Here is a 9,390-nt window from a genome sequence, read left to right on the forward strand (position 1 = left end):
TGTAAACTTTGACTTTCTAACAACATCAGCACATATAACATGTGTGACATCATTGTTGTGTGTAACACAATCTTGTTAAAATGATTCTAACATTTATAGATTAGACACTTCAGATTAGTGCTTTTATTTCAGTCAAGTACATGAGTTAATATACACATTTGTGTACTTTAAAATGAACAGAACAATTTGACTGAAAAGGTGAGAATAAACAGTACATGAGATATGTTACATACAATAAACATTTCAAGTCTTCATAATTCACTTTTAAACTTAATCATAATAGTGTTTTATGTATGCTTTTGAAATAATGAAGTGTTACATTGTGGTGGAGTGTCCGAAGCTTAAACAGCAAACAAAGTGAATTTAGTACAAAGTTTTTTTTTTACCCTTAATCAAAAAGTACATAGTTGGATTGAATTGCCCATGCAGACGGACAACGTCCTCCGGAGGCGTTGGATGAATCGGGAATCATGCGACTCACACGCAGCATTGGTCTACTAGCCATTTATATGTTTTCTTCATGTGTCAAGGTCCCGTTGTTTTGGACCTGTTTGTTCTGCACCATCCTTGAATCCTTTAGCCATAATAGACAAAACATTTTGTAGAATGGTCAGACCGACCACAAATTCAACTTTAACCCACGTATGCTCTTCCAGTGGTTCAGAATAAAAAAAAGAAACGAGCAGACATTCTTAAAGAGGAACATTATCACCAAACCTATGTAAGCGTCAATATATACCTTGATGTCGCAGAAAAAAGACCATGTATTTTTTTAACCGATTTCCGAACTCTAAATGGGTGAATTTTGGCAAATTAAACGCCTTTCTGTTTATCGGTCTTTTAGCGATGACGTCAGAACGTGACGTCACCGAGGTAACACAGCCGCCATATTCATTTTCACATTACATACACCGGGTCTCAGCTCTGTTATTTTCCGTTTTTTCGACTATTTTTAGGAACTTTGCAGACATCATGCCTCGTCGGTGTGTTGTCGGAGGGTGTAACAACACTAACAGGGAGGGATTCAAGTTGCACCACTGGCAAGAAATCTGCCGCCAGACCCCCATTGAATGTACCAGAGTGTCTTCACATTTTACCGGCGATGCTAAGACAGACATGGCACAGAGATGTATGGATAACCTGCAGATGCATTTGCAACGATTAAATCAACTAAATCACAAAGGTGAGTTTTGTTGATGTTGTTGACTTATGTGCTAATCAGACATATTTGGTCACGGCATGACTGCCAGCTAATCGATGTTAACATGCTACACTAATCGATGCTAACATGCTATTTACGCTAGCTGTATGTACATTTGAAACTAGATACCCACATTTAATGTGAAACAAACACTTACCAATCGACGGATTTAAGTTGCTCCAGTGTCACAAGATGCGAAAGTCCTGATCGTTTGGTCCGCACATTTTACCGGCGATGCTAATAAGGCAGCCATGCTATGGGCCACTTCATTAGGTACACCCACGCTATGGCCGAATAGCGTCAATAGCTATTTGCTCAATAGCTTCAATTTCTTCTTCAATTTCATTTTCGCTATATGCCTCCATACTCCGACCATCTGTTTCAATACATGCGTAATCTGTTGAATCGCTTAAGCCGCTGAAATCCGAGTCTGAATCCGAGCTAATGTCGCTATATCTTGCTGTGGTAACCGCCATGTTGTTTGTATTGGCAGCCCTGTATGACGTCACAGGGAAATGGATAGTGGTTTCGAAGATAGCGAAAATAAGGCACTTTAAAGCTTTATTTAGGGATATTCCGGGACCGGTAAAATTTGGAGAAATTTAAAAAACAAAAAAATACAACAAGCCACTGGGAACTAATTTTTGTTGTTTTTAACCCTTTTGAAATTGTGATAATGTTCCCCTTTAAGGCTTTTTGACAGACTTTCTTTTCGGACTTCGACAGACACCAAATATGGTCCAAAAGGTCAGAAATTCCACTACATAACCCCTTCCAGGGTTCTAGAACCCTGGACCATAATGATTTCTGACCTAGGCCACTTACATAAAATCTCTACCACAGATAGAGGGGAAAACCCCAATGTTATTATGCGGGGCGAAAATTCCTCTATGACCCTCACTGAGCGATCTCTGTTATCAGCCTGCAGTAAAACCATCTCACGGAACACAATTTAGTACAATGGAATAACAGAATACTTTGATCATGAACATAATTAGATGAATATATATATATATATATGTATATGCTTATTCAGATGTATTTCATATTAATGATCAATCAAACAAAATATGTTTAAAAATGAATATAAACTTATGACTGTAAGCTGTTGCAGAATTCTTTCTCCGGCATTTGCAATGAATGTAGTTACCAATATGATTGTTATGTGATTGATTTTGAACAAAAACTGAATTTCGTATGAGTCCATACTCGTGTAGATTCCTTGGTAGCCCTTGGCTGCCTTGGTGGAGAAGGAGATCCACTCAAACAGTCCGGCTCTGTCTCTCTTTGGGGCGTGGCTCTGTCCATTGGGCAGACTGTGCAGTGGCACAGTGTATGGGGAAGGCTGAGGGGGGAGTTGGAGCTGTTGGTGCTCAAGTCCAGGTCCTCGGCTTGCTTCAAGGCCTCCTCGCCGTTTGGTACTCCCGACGCCTCCTTCCACAGCTGCTGGAGGTCCGACGGACACATCGTGGCTGGCAACCTTAGTCGTTCTCGTCATCGCTGGCAAGTTGTTTTCTCTTCTCTGGTCTCGGGAAGAGGTCTGGGATCCGGCTTTGACCTTAACCCTCTCGGTGGGTGGAAGGGAATCTGGAGTGGCGGGCTGTCATCCTCAAATCTGCACAGAGGAACTGACACACAAATTCTGCATCTTTTTTATTGTATAAATACCTTTTTGGTCTCATGCTGATTCCTCCTTTCAAGGGGTCTGCTGGTCCTGGGAAAGGCCGATCTGTATGTACGTAGCTTACAGGATGAAAAATTCAAAAGCGCAAAAACAGTTGTATTCAGGGACATTTAAATGATCATTAATGCTAATGGAAACTTGTCAATCAAATTCAATTTGGTCTGTGCACAGATTTTGGCCAGTTTGTTTTGATGTTCTGGTTCATCCTTTTCAACATAACCTTGGGACTGAGGATGAACCTGCTTTCTTAAAATGGGTGCCGTTGTTTGACCTAATCTTTTTGGGGAAACCATGTCGGGGTAAAAACATTTAATTACTGAATTGCCATCGTCCTTTGAGGTTGGGGTTGCTTCCGCCAACCACTGTAATTATCAATTAAATAAAACCTCGATGCGCTCAAACTTGACACAATCCCAACTCAACCCCTCTATCCTTGAAAAAGGGACAATGTTAGTCATAGTAGTAGTAGTGGTAGTAGTAGCACTTTCAGAAACATCCAAGAAAAAGAAAAGGCAGCTGATAGTCAAGCGCAGCAAGAGCAGAGGCGGAATACAGGTCATGTTTGAGGTCAATGTGTTACGCCGGTTCGGCATCGTGGTACCGGGTTCGATTCCCTCGTGGATGCGTCAAACGAAGAACACAACAAAGGTAGGATCTAACAAATTTATTAACAAAAGGTGAGCTCTGAACAAAAACACTGGAGCTAATAAAAAGGGAAACAAAAGACGCTAGCGTGAAAGCTAGGAAATATAAAGAACTAAGACTTGACATGAAGGCATAAAAAGTTAAAAAAAAGATGATTAGCATGTGAGCTAAAGATGACTAGGTGGCTGAGCTAATGAGCTAGCGAGAAAAGCATACCTGACGTTACGTTGCGAGAAAACAAACTATGAACCCAGGCTGAACAAACAAAAGAGGACGGCTTATAAAGTGACGGTGATTATCTGTAGCAGGTGTGCGGGGCCGTGAGCAGCAGGTGAACTGATGAGTGACCATGGTAATGACTAATCAACAATCAATGTTTATTTATATAGCCCCAAATCACAAATGTCTCAAAGGACTGCACAAATCATTACGACTACAACATCCTCGGAAGAACCCACAAAACATACTAAACAGGAAGTATGAGGGTAGAACGACAGAGTGAATAAAAATGCAACAAACCATAATATGGGAAGATCGGAGTACGGATCTTAACACAAAGTTTGCTTTTGCAATAGTAATTTGATATTTTACAACACATAGTGAATTATTGTGGCCTCAATAATTCACTCAGTGGTTTATTTAATTTAGTCTTTATATGATAGGACAATCTACAGAAAGATTAAGTTCAAAAACAAAGATGTTCTGTGCCAGATTATATCTAAATAGCTACTTTCCATCTGCAGTCCCTGGCTACCTAAATTAAAGGAATACACAATCATGCAATAAAATTACGACACTACAGTAATTAATCATAATTATAGTATAGCATGTAATCAAATTAAGAAGTCATAAAATGCCCTTTCATGGACACATACTTAATATTCAATACAACCACACCTTATTTACATCATCACACAAAGACAATACATGCTCTTGTTCACATCTGTCATCATTTGTAAAAACAACCATGATTTTAACAGACATACCTCACAATTTACAACAAAAATGCTCTCATGGATAAATATAATACACATTATGTCCACCTTATTGACCGTGTGAGCAGCTTTGATTAATTCTAAGTGAAAGTCAGCCCTGAACTTCCGCATAAGCATTGTAACTTTGTGCCTCAAACTTTTAAAAATCATACGATCCGTATTCAGACCTGTTTTAATTGCTCTTTTGAGAGTTGAGTCCCGATTTTTCATCAGAATCCAAAATTGTTTCATTAATCCAAGGTATTTTTATTTTAGCACTTTTCTTTCTGTGTTTTGTTTTAGTGTATTTACAGATGATCTCTTTGATTTTTGTATCCAATGTAATTCTAGTAGGGGCTGCTTATCATTTGTGTCATGCAGAAGCCGTTTAAAATATCCTTAAGTTTCTTTCTACGTGTCTTATTTAATCAGTCAAGATTAACGTCCCCCATAACTTCCAACTCTTTCATACTGTGCTGTTTGAGGATGTCTAAAAATTAATTGAGAAAAATGTCTTAAGCTGTGGGTGGTCGGTATGCTATGATTACCTTCAAATACATTTCGGAGGAAAATGTGATTTTAATTCCAACACACTCAAGATGATCTACTGGAAGGGTTATTTGTTGACTTTTAACTTTATCCCTTACATAAATCATAACTCCTCCCCCCTTTGTCACTTGAGCTATTTTTTTTTTCTGTAATCTTGACATTAATTAGAACAAAAAGTGTTGCAGGTTTTATGCATGTCTCTGATAGACAAAGGTACCCCAGATTAGAGTCTGACAGTAACTGCTGGATTTCTTCAGCATGGTTCCTGTTGTAGGAAGTTGAATGATGTGGACACGTTTGTTACTGAATACTTTCTGGCGGACTTCTGTCTCTAAGCGACTTTGTGTATGTAATAAGCAACTATGATTATTTGATATGCTTAAATATGTTATTTCAGCTCATTTTAGCTCAACTGTTGTGTAGCTGCTGGCTCCTCGTAGCCTACAGCACGAGTGTCCAAATTGCAGCCCATAGCTATGGGGAACATTATCAGCAGACCTATGTAAGCGTCAATATATACCTTGATGGTGCAGAAAAAAGACCATATATTTTTTTAACCGATTTCCGAACTCTAAATGGGTGAATTTTGCCGAATTAAACGCCTTTCTGTTTATCGCTCTGGAGGGGATGACGTCAGAATGTGACGTCGCTGAGGTAACACACCCGCCATTTTCATTTTCAACCCATTGTAAACATTGGGTCTCAGCTCTGTTATTTTCCGTTTTTTCGACTATTTTTTGGAACCTGGGAGACATCATGCCTCGTCGGTGTGTTGTCGGAGGGTGTAACGACACTAACAGGGAGGGATTCAAGTTGCACCACTGGCCCGAAGATGCCAAAGTGTCTGCCGCCAGACCCCCATTGAATGTGCCAGAGTGTCTCCACATTTTACCGGCGATGACAGACATGGCACAGAGATGTATGGATAACCTGCAGATGCATTTGCAACGATAAAGTCAACGAAATCACAAAGGTGAGTTTTGTTGATGTTGACTTATGTGCTAATCGGACATATTTGGCCGAGGCGTGACTGTCAGCTAATCGATGCTAACATGCTACGCTAATCGACACTAACCTGCTCTTTATCGGTGGTGCTAAAGCAGACATGGCACAGAGATGTATGGATAACCTGCAGATGCATTTGTAACGATAAAGTCAAGGAAATCACAAAGGTGAGTTTTGTTGATGTTGACTGCCAGTTAATCGATGCTAACATGCTATTTACCGGCGGTGCTAAAGCAGACATGGCACAGAGATGTATGGATAACCTGCAGATGCATTTGCAACGTTAAAGTCAAGGAAATCACAAAGGTGAGTTTTGTTGATGTTGACTTATGTGCTAATCAGACATATTTGGTTGAGGCGTGACTGTCAGCTAATCGATGCTAACATGCTACGCTAATCGACACTAACCTGCTATTTATCGGTGGTGCTAAAGCAGACATGGCACAGAGATGTATGGATAACCTGCAGATGCATTTGTAACGATAAAGTCAAGGAAATCACAAAGGTGAGTTTTGTTGATGTTGACTGCCAGTTAATCGATGCTAACATGCTATTTACCGGCGGTGCTAAATCAGACATGGCACAGAGATGTATGGATAACCTGCAGATGCATTTGCAACTATATTACGTTTCCTTCCACCCACATTTAATGCGAAAAAAACACTTACCAATCGACGGATTTAAGTTGCTCCAGTGTCAAAAGATGCGAAAGTCCTGATCGTTTGGTCCGCACATTTTAGCGGCGATGCTAACGCAGCTATTCGGCTATGCTATGGCTATGAATAGCGTCAATAGCTATTCGCTCAATAGCTTCAGTTTCTTCTTCAATATTTTCATACTCCAACCATCCGTTTCAATACATGCGTAATCTGCTGAATCGCTTAAGTCGCTGAAATCCGAGTTTGAATCCGAGCTAATGTCGCTATATCTTGCTGTGGTATTCCCATTGTTTGTTTACATTGGCAGCACTGTGTGACGTCACAGGGAAATGGCCAGTGTCTTCGCAGAGAGCTGAAAATAAGGCACTTTAAAGCTTTATTCAGGGATATTCCGAGACCGGTAAAATTTTGAAAAAAAACTTCAAAAAATATAACAAGCCACTGGGAACTGATTTTATTGTTTTTAACCCTTTTGAAATTGTGATAATGTTCCCCTTTAATAGATGACAAAATGAACTGGAAATCTCATATACAAAACATACAACATAAAGTGGCAAAAAACATTTCAATAATGAATAGAGCAGAATACGTCCTGGGCCAAAAATCACTTTATATTCTCTACTGCTCGCTAGTGTTACCATATCTGAGTTATTGTGCAGAAATATGGGGAAACAACTACAAATGTGCGCTAAATTTGTTAACTGTGTTACAAAAAAGATCGATTACAATAATACACAATGTTGGATATAGAGAACATACAAACCCTTTATTTATTGAGTCAAAAATATTAAAGCTCGATGACTTGATAAAATTGCAAACAGCTAAATTGATGTACAAAGTAAATTATAACCTGCTACCAAGGAATGTACAACAATTCTTCTCAACTAAAGAGGAGAAATATAACCTTAGAGGAAAATTAATGAATGACTGAATGAAATAAGTTTATTTCGGTCATATAATCAATCAAATCAATCAACCATTTTGTGTGATCAGTTTTACAGTCCATGTTATATGTATACAATAATGCACATTTACACACGAAAGAAAAGAAAAAGAATGACCAAAAAAGGAATAAGCTGAAGCCAAAGCTTATATTTGCTTATCCTAAACCTTCACAGAAGATTAGATTGCCTGGAAAATCAACATTAAAAAAATAAAAAATCAATGGGATGAAAGTAATTGTTACTATATTTTATAATTTTCAATTATTTCACCTATCAATGTTTTCTTAAACCTTACCAAAGAAGTTCATGTCTTCAGTTCATCCCTGAGCTTCTTCCACCATTTAACTCCTAAAACTGAAATACATTTGTATTTTATATTTGTTCTCGCTTTACCTGTTTCAAAAATCGATTTCCCCCGTAAATTATAGTTTTCTCCTCTTAAATGAAATAACCTAAGAAGACAAGCTGGAAGGCCGTTGTTTTTTACTCCAAACATAATTCCCATTCTTTTTAAAAACACAATGTCGGAAAATTTTAATACATTTGCACTCATAAATAATGGATTGGTATGTTCATAGTAGCAGGCTTTGTGTATTATTCTAATGACCCTTTTTTGAAGTTTTATGATTGGGTCTATGTTTGTTTTATAAACATTTCCCCAAATTTCAACACAATACGTTAAATATGGAAAAATAAAAGAATAATACAACATATGCAGGCATGTCTTATTCAGCATGTGTCTTACTTTATAAAGAATAGCAATAAATTTGGATATTTTTCCTTCTCTATATTCAATATGCGGTTTCCAACACAGTTTATGATCAATTATTATTCCCAAGAATTTAGTTTCATATACTCTATCAATTTCCACATGATTTAACTTTAATTTTGCTTCACAATTTGTCCTTGCACCACTAAACACCATAAATTTAGTTTTCTTATCATTTAATGATAACTTATTAATATCAAACCATTTTTTTAGTTGAATTAACTCAACCTCTTTTATCCTCAACACTTCCTTCAAGTCTTCTCCTGAACAATATACATTTGTATCATCTGCAAACATAATAAATTTCAATTTATTAGATACTGAACAAATATCATTTAGGTAGAGTATAAATAACTTAGGTCCCAATACCGAGCCTTGTGGAACCCCACAAGTTACTCTTCTTGGCTGTGATTTAATCTTATTAATTTCCACATATTGAGATCTGTTACTTAAAAAACTACTTAACCACTGTTGCGAAACACCTCTTATGCCATATTTTTCCTATTTCTGCAGAAGTAAGGAATGATGGATTGTGTCAAAAGCTTTACATAAGTCCATAAATACTCCAACGGTGTGTTGCTTTTTTTCTATTGCTGTAGCTATGTTTTCTACAAAGTCAATCACCGCTAGAGATGTAAATGGATTACTCCTGAACCCATACTGATGGTCATTCAATAGCTCATGTTTGTCAATAAACTTATCAAGTCTATTTACAAATAATTTCTCAAGAATTTTTGCAAATTGAGGTAGTAAGGACACAGGTCTGTAATTTGAGACCATATGTTTATCACCATTTTTATAAATTGGAATAACTTTTGCGATTTTCATTTTGTCAGGAAAAATTCCAGTTGATAAAGATTTATTGCATATATAAGTAAATGGCTTCAGGACACAATCCATCACTTCCTTAACAAGTGACATATCCACGTTGTTACCATCCACATATTTTTTATTTTTAAA

Source organism: Nerophis ophidion, linkage group LG24, assembly GCF_033978795.1.
Source record: "Nerophis ophidion isolate RoL-2023_Sa linkage group LG24, RoL_Noph_v1.0, whole genome shotgun sequence".
NCBI lineage: Eukaryota > Metazoa > Chordata > Actinopteri > Syngnathiformes > Syngnathidae > Nerophis > Nerophis ophidion.